This window comes from Pygoscelis adeliae, unplaced genomic scaffold (genome assembly GCF_000699105.1).
Source record: "Pygoscelis adeliae isolate BGI_AS28 unplaced genomic scaffold, ASM69910v1 Scaffold302, whole genome shotgun sequence".
Classification (NCBI taxonomy): Eukaryota; Metazoa; Chordata; class Aves; order Sphenisciformes; family Spheniscidae; genus Pygoscelis; species Pygoscelis adeliae.
This window is the reverse complement of record NW_008824372.1, coordinates 391,592-402,830: the sequence shown is the minus strand read 5'-3', so window position 1 is coordinate 402,830 and position 11,239 is coordinate 391,592. Positions and strand designations below refer to the sequence as shown.

Below are 11,239 nucleotides of genomic sequence, written 5' to 3'. Positions count from 1 at the left end.
CCCTGGTGCAACTTGAGGCCGTTTCCTCTCGTCCTATCGCCTGTTACTTGGGAGAAGAGACCACACCCCCCTCGCTACAACCTCCTTTCAGGTGGTTGTAGAGAGCCATGAGGTCTCCCCTCAGCCTCCTTTTCTCCAGGCTAAACAACCCCAGTTCCCTCAGCCGCTCCTCATAGGACTTGTTCTCCAGACCCTTCACCAGCTTCACTGCCCTTCTCTGGACACGCTCCAGCACCTCGACGTCCTTCTCGTAGTGAGGGGCCCAAAACTGAACGTGAGGCTATCTACAGCTCAGTGAGTCCCCACTACATTAGATACTCTGAAGACATCAATAAAAGCCGCAATTCATACATCAGGGGATTTACTAGCTTAAAAAAAATTCCCAGACCGATGAGGCAGAAAGATCACTAGAATTAATTATGTTTGCACCAGAGGAAAAAAAAAAAAAATCTGAGACATTTGTTTACATGCCACGTTAGGTACAGTGTTTGGGAGACTATGGTATCAGTACGCAAAGCACAACGTCTGCTAAGTGGCCAGCCTTGGCCATCATTAAATTACTGGACCCTGCATGCCTGATTGCACTACCAGTTCAGTTATCTTCAGCCATCCTTTCGACAGTGATTTTGAAAACCCCGTGAGAGGAAAGGGTGCGATGAGCACCTAGCACCAGCGCTGCTCCTGCGGGTTATCATATGTTTTGTGTCCCTGCTTTCATCTGCTGCAGGGAAGTGACAGAGGCGTTGCCTTGCCTCACTGCAAGCTGTGGGGGAACTATTTCGTAATTTTGCTGCCAGTTTCTAAACCGCTCGATTAGTCCTTCTCTTCGTAGAGGCTCAACATATGACCAACGTGAGAACTTCTCCTGGTGCTGTGTCCATAGATGAGACGAGCACTAAGTCACTGACCTGCCTGCAGAGCGCTCACGCTCAGGGGTTTTCTTCCTTCATGAGTTCTTCATCATTTTTTTTTTTCTTCTCCATGTGTAGGAGGAAGAGTTTTATAATGACTTGGAGCAGATGGATAGGATCTGCGTGTCCTATTCCGAGCTCCAGTCCCTGGTATTTGTCTGTGCAGACGGGTAGAAAACAGGCAGATATTATAAGAAACAGAAAGCTTTATGCTGACCTGATTGTTATTCTCACTCTCTCATTACTGCCTCTTTTTCTCTTCTTATCACACTGTCGTCTCACAGGACAGAGCAGTTCCTTGTAAATGCATGTAAATCTGTGATTTAAATACTTTTTGTGATTTTTAATAATTACTAATAATTTTGCATTGTGATTTGCTGAACTTCAGAATCTTGACTTGCGGATCCTTCGATTTGACATTGCTTGGCACGATCATAACAAGGGTGGGAGGAGGAGAAAACTGGAGGGAACAGATAGACACTCTTAAATGGGGCACTGGAGGGAAGGGAGGGAAACGGAAAACTGAAAGGGGCCAAGAATAGGCCACAGTTAAATTGAGAAGTACCTTGAAGGCAAAAACCAATGTAAAGATGATATAGGAAATAAGGAAAGGTCATTGAATGGCTTTGAGCAGGGGACAGACAGTCAGATTTGTTTGAGCAACTGTTTTTGGATGTTTAGTTCTTGTTCTGTTAAATCTGGCAGATTATTCATGAACAAAAGCTGATGGCAGATGAAGATGAATGATTGAATACGCACGGAGAGGTCAAGACTGAACACGCAAAGTCAAGACTCTTCCCCCAGGAGAAGGTAGTAATACTAAAACTTAATTAAATTGCCCAAAGATATCAAGAAGAAATAAACCAGGAGTGGCCAAAGAACAAAGCTTTAGTGACAGATGCAGGGACTGGAAGGGAAGGAGGAAGACACCAGGAGAGCTGGTCCCAAGAGGAGGATCATCAGTATTAAGTGCAAAACCTGAAAAATTTAAAGGGATGTAGTTGATAAAAACCCCCACCTATTCTATGTATTATTCTAAAAACCTACAGATTTAGAATTCTTTAGAGAGAGCGGGTACTATGCACAAGTTAGAAAATTCACTTACAGATTTGAGATCTCTGTTCAATTTTACAGAAATTCATCATATTTCCCTACAATGCATTAAATAAAATAAGTTTTTAAATCCCTTAGAAAAAGATCATTTTCTGCTACAAGAAGTTTAAGTCAAGTCAGGCCTTAATGATCACCTAACCTTGAGAAATTGCACCTTTTTTTGGATGGACTGTAATAACTTCTGAATGACATATCTGATCCACTCAGAAACGTCTGGGAATTAAGCAGGCATTAGTAGGCAGAGTCCCATTGATTTCGGAGAGAGCCAGGACAAGAGAAGAGTAAATGAGCCACATATTACTTTCTACCTGGTTAGCAGATTAATTTCCTCCAGTATCTATAGAATCATTTATAAATAGTTAATGGCAGCTTTACAAAAGAAAGAAAACAAAAAAGCCCCAGTTCAAATTGACATCTCGAATGCCTTACTTCCCATGCCCAAGAAAAATATAATGGGATCTGAACAAGGGCTACGAGGATGAGGGGAGGCAGGCTGGAGGTGCAGGGCTGGGGCAGCCAGGGGGGACACGATGGTGGCACGCAGGCTGTTTCGGGGGAGCTGGGCTCGCTGGGACATGCAGGGGCAGCTTCCTGGGAAACCCACGAGCTATTGCACCAGTGTTGCAACATAGAAACCCCGAGTCAGCTATATTATTTTAAAACTGCTATTTGGAAGAACTGCAAGTACAATCGTAAAGAAATATATCGTGTCCACTATCTCTATTTTACTCATAAAATCAGCATTGCCCAGTGTATTTTTACAGTTTGCCTTTCTTTGCTTCGGCATGTTTGGTTTTTTGGGAATTTTTATTCCTTGCCAAAAGAAATAATTATGAAATCCTCTTTGATTGTTTGATGTGAATTAACCCTTGAGATAAGGCTTTTTTTAACGTAAAATTAAAGCTATGTTGAACATAAAATGCTTCTTTCCTTTGAGTGTGTAAGTATAAGGAGCCTTCACACTCCACACTGTTGAAAAACATTAAGTATGCAACACTCGTATCATTTAGGTTGACCCAAAGACATTCTTCCGCCGAAAGAGTATGTTCTTCTGAAGGGGCACTAACTTGCAAGAAAATTTACTAAATTACAGCAATATCATAATGGATGCCACAGTGTCACATAAGTGCTGTATTTCACTTCGAGATTTCTGGCCATGACTACACCTTTCGAGAACATCCTTCCTACCTAACGCTGATCATTAACACATTATTTACTTTGTTATTTACTATTTGCCCAGATGAAGCCACCATTTTTAAGCAACCTGAAGCTAATCCTGCTGGCTTCTACTGGCAAAAATATCTCTCCTAGAACCCAGATGTCTCTTAAATACTAAGAATGATCTACTAATGGTTTTATGGGGTTAATTAACTGTTTCTTTTTAGAGATAATAGAATTTGCAATGAGGAACATCGGCATTATCTTTAGTGCTACCTCTGCAAATGGAGAACACAGGATAATTGGTACTGCCATGTATTGTCCATTATGCACAAAATTAAGGCAGGGAATTTACACATAGCGATTACCATTGGTATTTTATTACCCTCAATTCTTACAATAGATTGCAATTCACACAATAGATGTGCAAAACCCTTGTTTCTGTCTTTTACTAAAACCTATATATTCTGCTAGAATGCCCCCATCTTTATTCCTCTAGGGTTTTTTTTTTTCCCCTATAAGGAGCCCACATCTCTCCCAAACCCAGTGAAAGCATTTAAATGCATTCTGCATCACATCCTAAATACTAAAGGAACATTCATTAGGATACAAAGCAATTCTCTATCAATTTAGGACATTTAAAAAGTTTTGAAATTTCTTACACTACAGTTAAGATTAAACCCTTGTGAGGGACTATAACAGTCCAGTCCGAAGACGTTCACAAGCAAGTCAGATCACAATGAAGAAAGCACGGCTGATAAGAATCTAGGAATGAAGTCATTTTCTCGCTAAGCGCAGACAGTAAGTGCATGGGCACCTGTATTCTACTGGTGGGAATCTGGCGCTGGGAGCGCAGTATCCAGCGTCCCTCTGAAGTCCTGTGCCTGCAGTCCTGCGCTTCTGTACAAATCTGAGCTTCCTTACAAAAAACATAAACTTGGTTTTTGCTCAGCAAATCCTGAAAATTGAAACCTTCACTAAAAAGAAAACAAAATCATGGCACTACTCTAACAAAGAAAGAAAATCTTCAGTTTTATGATGGGCAGAGCAGGTTTGTGAAAGAATGAGTCAGAGGCAGAAACTTCACTGCTTTCCAGGAAAAAAACCTCAGCGACAAGCACGCTCTGTTGTAAAATGTCCCTATGCAAAAATCTCCCTGCCTCGTGCTCAGCCCTTTCACCCCTGTAAGAAACCCAGGGGTCTCCCCGGGACGATCCCAGCACAGGCATCCCTGCGATCCCCAGCCGTGACCCCGCCAAAGTGCCCCAAGGGCCCCTTGGGCTGTCCCCAGCACGGGGGGTTGGGGGGGGGTGGGGAGATGTGGGGCTGGTTGCGATGTCCCCCCAGGGTTGTACTCCCCTCCGCCGTGGGGCGCGGGCTCTGCCAGCGCTGCCTTTGCCCGTGGCCCCTGGGGGAGCAGAGCCTCAGCCGGTGACCGCGGGAAAGCGGCTTGGTTTCCGCAAGGCTCGACTCTTCTCCTGCCTAATGGCATCACTTTGTCTGCATCAAACCACATAAAAAGTAGCCTAAAGATGCTGCTTGCTCCAGGAATACATCTAGGTTTATGGACTTCTTTTTCCATAAAAAGCAATAACATGAAACCTGAATGTGATTTTTTTCCTCCAGAAAGCTGATTTTTCACACTTGGTCTAATACAACAGATTTTTACATCAATATCCATTACTGCAGCAGAAGCCTTGCCATGGGTATGGCAATCTGCAGCCATTAATTCATGGAGTAATTACAGGTACTGCACAGTTAATGCTGCTTCTGAGTTTTACATTGCCATGATTGCGACACTGGACCGTCTTAAACATCGTCCTGGTTCACGAAAGGCTATTTGGATAACAAGCAAAGTAAACTGCGTATGAGATTCCTCCATTCGGACACTACACGAGAGCAGGGGAACACAGTCCAAACCCCCGGAGCAGGCAGCTGTCCTGAACCGAGCCCAGGGAGGCAGCGATGCACCGTGTTCCCTGTTGGCCTCTCCCTGCTCTGTTTTAGCTGAGCGAATTTCTCTCCCCCACCTATAAAGCATTTTATTCTGTGCGTGCAAGGCTATTGTCATTCCAATGTTGTCAAACTCAGCTGTAGTTTGGAAAAGGCTTTCTTTTTAACCAAAGTGGCTGCAGCTTTTCAAACTACTCAATGCAGGTATCTTCTCCCCTCCCTTCCCTCAATTAAATGTGAATACACTTAGATGATGTCAGCAAACATCATATTCACCAGAGAAATCTGTGAAAGAGGGCCTCCTATTTTCAGTGGTATCTGGAATTTAAGGAACAAACATTTCCAGTGTGATGGTGCAAACCAACCTAAAAGGCAACTGCCCAATTCCAGCAGTTACCACGGACCCCGCAGGAGCGGCACCTCCCAGGTGACTTCTTGGCCTCAGCTCTCCACCCTTCTAATCAGCAGGAGCGTTCCCAGTAATCTCAGAGGCATGGCCCATGTCGACACTGAGACTTTTTAGCTAATGGTTTTCACCACACATGTGCAGTGTCAAAGCGCCTGGGTTTGCACAGCTATTTGTCACTGCCTCGTAAAACAACATAACACAATAAAGCATACAACATCTGCTTTGCCTCACACCGACCTTTCCCTTGCAACAAGATGAGGTTCTTTATGGCACAAAGACACTTACTTCATGTGCAGTGGTGGTTACAGTGCAGATTTGCAAAATGCCCTGGAAGTCTTCAACTTCTGAACATCCAGAACAGGACCAGAATAATTGCTCCTCATTGAACCAGACATTCACAGAAAGGGCATTAATAAAACAGAGCAGACAAATGCCTTCCTCTGTATTTAAAACCCCTGAGCAGATGCTACCACCTCCTCCCGTTATCCTCACAAAGAGAGTGAATGAGAGAAAGCCAACATGCGTGCGTGTGCATGCGTGAGACAGACAGACACAACGTTTCTTTGGAGTAAATTCTGTTCACAATCGCAACATTCTGGAAAATTATTATAAACAGTTTCCAAGCAAAACTGAGTCAAATATATGCAATTTGTTGTACTCCTCCCTTCATTTAAAGCTGTATATATTCTTCTCATCTTTGTCCCCTGACGACAAAGATGGCAATGAAGCTACAAAATAACATTGAGTGCATTGTAACTACAACTAAAGGGTCCCAAATTAAATATTAGTGGTGTACAATTTAATCTGGTTTTTTTTTTTTTTCCTATGACTCGCAAAAACTCTTAAATTGTGCTTCTGCAGCTTAGGACATCAGCAAATTCTCTAATTGCTTTACAGCACCACTGTTATTTTATGAAGAGACTCTCCATCCTGTATGTTCTACAGCTGGCTAATTAAATTACTCCTTTATACCAGCAAGGTATGCAGGAGCCACGGCCACATCTCCAATACAACCAGCCATGACTGCTAAAGCAGGAACAGAGATTCTAAAGGAATCAGGAGGTCCAGCCATATCAAATCCCCTCTGGGCCATTGCACCAGGATAAAGGACTCTCACAGTGCGTGTGGACGGAGAGATCCTGCCTTTGCACAGATCTCTCGGCTGCTGTAAGGCTGGTACACGGGACCTGCATCATCGCTGATCCCAGCTTACAGCACGGGTTGTGCCTGTGTCAGGGCAGGGACGAGGAGGGTGCTGTCAGGAGCAGGTATGAGGCTGCTATCCAGCCCTCGGGGCTCATCCTTGGACCATGCCAAAACTCAAAATGCAGGTCTTGAGACATAAGCAGAAGCCTCATGTCTCACCATGGTGCAGGAACGAGGCCAATTTCACAGTGTTTCAGATAAGTTTAAGCTTCCAGAAATCTACATTATAAACTCAAACTATACTTCATGCATATCTCTGGATAGTGGCAAGCGTCCGTGGATGCTTTCACTGATCCAATTCTGACAGCAGATCACTTCAAGAAGAGAACCCATTTCAATCCATTTTAAAGGTTCTCAGATCATCCACTTTTGCCTTGCTCCAGACAAACCAAATTACCAAGACTGCTGGGAAATTGTTGGGACTATTAGGAGTATATTTCCTTACTGGCAAATACAGGTCATTTGCACATAGATATATTCATTCGACTTTTTGCTTTTTCAAACTGATAATTTATCACCATTTTCCCTGCTCTCTCACTACAAATTGTTGATTTATTAGAAGACTGCCCCATGCTTTTCACACTCTGCCCCTCTTGTTTGCCCCGGTAAGGCTGTTACTGCACAGTCTCCGTCCAGCCTTCATTTGGTTCCCTCAAGAACTTTTTTCTGCCTCTTAGTTGTTTTTGCCCACTTTGGGGACAGGCAATACGTCAAGTCTGTGGACTTTCCTAGAGCTGTCTGGTTTTGCTAGCCTCTTTTTGATCATTGTTTATTTCCCTTCTTCGGCATCTGCTAATTTTCTCAAGCTCTCATGTTTTTAATCATCTATCAAAGCCTCCCTTGATGACCTGTTATTCTTGAAAGATGCGCTCCTTTTGCCGTCATGCATAATTAACTCGCTGGTGACAACTGCCTATTGGACAAATTTCTGTATCCTCCTTTGAGTTTGCCTAACAAATAACTACAGTTACAATTGGCCTTAATTAATACAGTTGGCCTCATTAATTTACTAAAAGGTGTTGCACCATTCTTAAGTTTGAATTCCGTAATATTAGTATTACTACATCCTTCACATGGTTATGATGCAATAACTGTCAATTAATTTATATAATCTTTATTTTTAAACAGAAGCTTAGGGAAATATGCACAAACTTAAGTGTGCCATTGCAAATCTTTCCAGAAAATTCCTTGATCAGATCCTTATAAACCCTCATCTGTGCTGCCACTTGCAGTAGATTCATTTGGGGTTTGTGCAAATTCACTGGAGAGACCTGTAATCCCTTGTCATAAATATGAAGGATTTCACCCAGCCTATTAACAAGTAGAATTATAGATCGTCAGGGAGTAAATCATCCACCCTTTTCTAGTCATATCAACAATGGATTGAGAAAAATTACTCATTCATTTTTATAATCCTTTAATTCTTGCAGATGTTCCTTTGAAAATTGATTTAAATCGATGAATCATAGGACAAGATTGGTGTAAATTTTTCAAGCTGAAGACATTGCCCTCGATAGAGCAATCACAGTATACACCCCTATACCCGCCATAACTCATGGCTTTTGAGTGAAATTCTGAGTCAGGTCCTGAGGCTGTGAGAGCAAATGGGTTTTAATTAGATGAAGTCCAGCCTGTTTTGATGCCTTTTTTTTCCTGTTTCTCAGATGGAAGAGAAGAGCAAGATAGAGTCAGAAATTCACCTTCTTCAGCTGTTAGTGACTGACTCTTCTAGTGACCTGCTCTCAGACGACACAAACGAGACCAGAGCCCTCGCCTCGTGTCCTGTGCTCCCGGCAATGCCTCGTTTATGGAAAAATGAGGTAAAATGTGATCCACGGCCACATCTTGGAGCTTGGCAGGTGGAGTTTGCCCCTGTGCCGGCCTCAGCAGGCGCTCTGCGCCTGGTAAGTATCTCAGGGACAATATGCAGCCACCAGCACCTACAACAAAATTCCCCCATCGGGGAAGCGGCGGGATAGCAGGTAATCGTACACAGCATGATATCACCTAACCGTGCACAACATAATGTCAGCGGAAAGATCCACAGACCTCAGATCCACCCTACGCCAGAATTGACCGTCCGAAAGGATTCGGCATTAGCCACAGAAGTAAAGCGTTTTCCAACTCTTTACATAGTCTATTCTGTAAAAATAATCACAAGATGGTTTAACCTACTTTGGGTTATTGCTGGTCAGCTGCTTCAGAAGAGATATTTGCCTGATATAATTTGCACAAGGATAAACTAAACTAAACCCCTGACTTGATCATAATTACTCTTTTCCTTGTTTTGTGACTACAGAGGATCTAAATTTCAGAAAAGATGATGCAAAGCTACCAGCTAAGCCTGGAAAAATCTTTCTCTTACAGAACTAGAAGAATGCTAAAAATAATTTAATTGTCAGTACAACATGAAGTTACTACCCTCTACTGATGAGAATGGACTTACAGTCCATGCAATAGCGAAAGCCAACAGGAAAAAACATGAGCATTTACATTTATTTATAAAAATGCTTAAAAAGTGCCTCAAATCTCATCTGGCCAAGTTTTAAAATTTAGCTTGCTTATATACATGCGGCACCACTAGAGCATACGATTTCCATGTAGTGGCAAGGATGCCCTTTGTGTCCCTGAGGAGAGACTGACCGGTAGCAAAAGAAGATAAATACAGCTCCCTACAAGCATATAAGCCAAATAAAGTGTGGGTTTTGATGCCGTTGGATGCAGGACACTTATCTCCCGCAAGTTTTAATGTTACTTTTGACCACTGCACGTGAAGGATTCAGAAAGGAACTTGCACCTCCAAGGATGCCTGACATTATAACCCTGCACCATGCAAGTGCCTGAATGCCTTTGGGTTGAATATCCAGCCAGTCCTGGACCTGCAATCAAGATAATTAAATAAAATCAGCAGAAATTCTGCCCTCTTTTGAGCTGACCAGAGGATGCCGTTGCTCTTGGTGTGCGTGGCACCTGCAAGGGAGATGGTTCCTTCCATTACTGGCAACAGCATGATACCAAGTAATTATTTTGCGATGCAATTTGAACAGAGAAAATAGGAGCTTGTATCTGGGTAAACAGCAGCCACTGGTTGTAAACAATTATTTAGAAATGGAATTTGAGGATCCTTTCAGAGTAACAATTTAAATTGGTCAGAACAGTGCGGGACAGATTGTGTTGCTCCCCTGGAAGTATTGTGATCACATTCAGAAAACTTTTCCTGTGTAACCCCTTAAGTGCATTAGCTTTCCACCAGAGTGCTAGGGCTGAGAAAGGAGATCAGGAGGAAGCGATTAGTGCTTTGCCTGTATGATATAATTACCACTGAATTATACTCCAGAATAAGGCAGCTTTCATACATTTAATTTAATTCAGGGCTGGAAACCATTCCTGTTATTGTTTCAAATATATGTTCACCTTGCATTCATTAATAATACACAGAAAATTTCTTGGGGGGAAAAAAAAAAAAGAGTTTTTAAAATTAATTGTAAAGGAAGAATGCTTTTGTTTCCATCTCCACCTTCCTGCATGCTTTAGTCTTCTTCAGGTCCTGGGACGTTGACCAAAAAATCTTGACAGGAACAACTTGTAATATGAGAGGGAAAAATCCCTGACCTTGCCTATGTTTATGTTTTTTAAGTAATCTCTGTGTTTGAACACAAATCAGCGCTAAAACGCAAGGCAACAGATTGGGGGTGTCCAAGTGTTTTGACTTTCATGATGGGTGAGCAGAGTGGTCAACTGCCTGCACAGTAACAGCAATTCATTGCTCCCTCAGCACCAAGTGGCTTTTGGATAGGGACTAAGGCCATATCAGAGCGTCAGAGCATTTCTTTCTTGGAAGAGAAGTTTAGGCTGCGACTGCAGTAGCAGCAGGTCTTTGGTAGCAGCAATGCACATTTAGCTAGTGCCTGCCCCGCACAGCCCTTGCAATTCGTCTGACACGAGTGTTTTAAGGAATAATTTATGAACCTCATCACCAGACTGACCGAGCCTGGAAAACAAGCCCCAGCTCCTTGAAATCAAAAGGGAAACAAAGAGGTTGGAAAAGATTTTAAGCCCAAAGAGAAAGCCAGAGTGGCTCTTCAGAAGCAGGGAGGCACCAGTTTTGGGGCGGCTCCATCTACCCCATTACCACAGATCCCCTCCGCCTCTGCCTACGGACACACACACACACGTACATCCCGCCGCGTCCTCGCAGCCCCGCGCCCCCGAGCAGGCTGTCTGCCCAGCCTGGCTCATTCCTGCCCCAGAGGTTGCCACGAGGGGAAGGCGTCCGACTTTCTGCTTCTATAGATGCAGAATTTTAGCTGTGCTTATTTTGCCAAGAAAGGCCTTCTGGGCTGCTTAAGTGTGTGTATAATATCTGTTCTGCAGTAATTGTTTCTTTTCTGGGGGTTAGAAAAACCACATTATTCTTGCAGATGACAATGCCTTTAGTGTAAGGATGTACTGCAGTTCCCAAACAAGGGGAGTTCTGTCAAAGCAATGA

The 11,239-nt window shown here is 43.1% G+C and overlaps 1 protein-coding gene across 1 annotated transcript in view; it reads right to left on the bottom strand.

Annotated features, from left to right (window-relative positions):
- Positions 1 to 11,239, bottom strand: part of GRM7 (glutamate receptor, metabotropic 7) — a 289,326-nt gene that overhangs the window by 229,852 nt on the left and 48,235 nt on the right.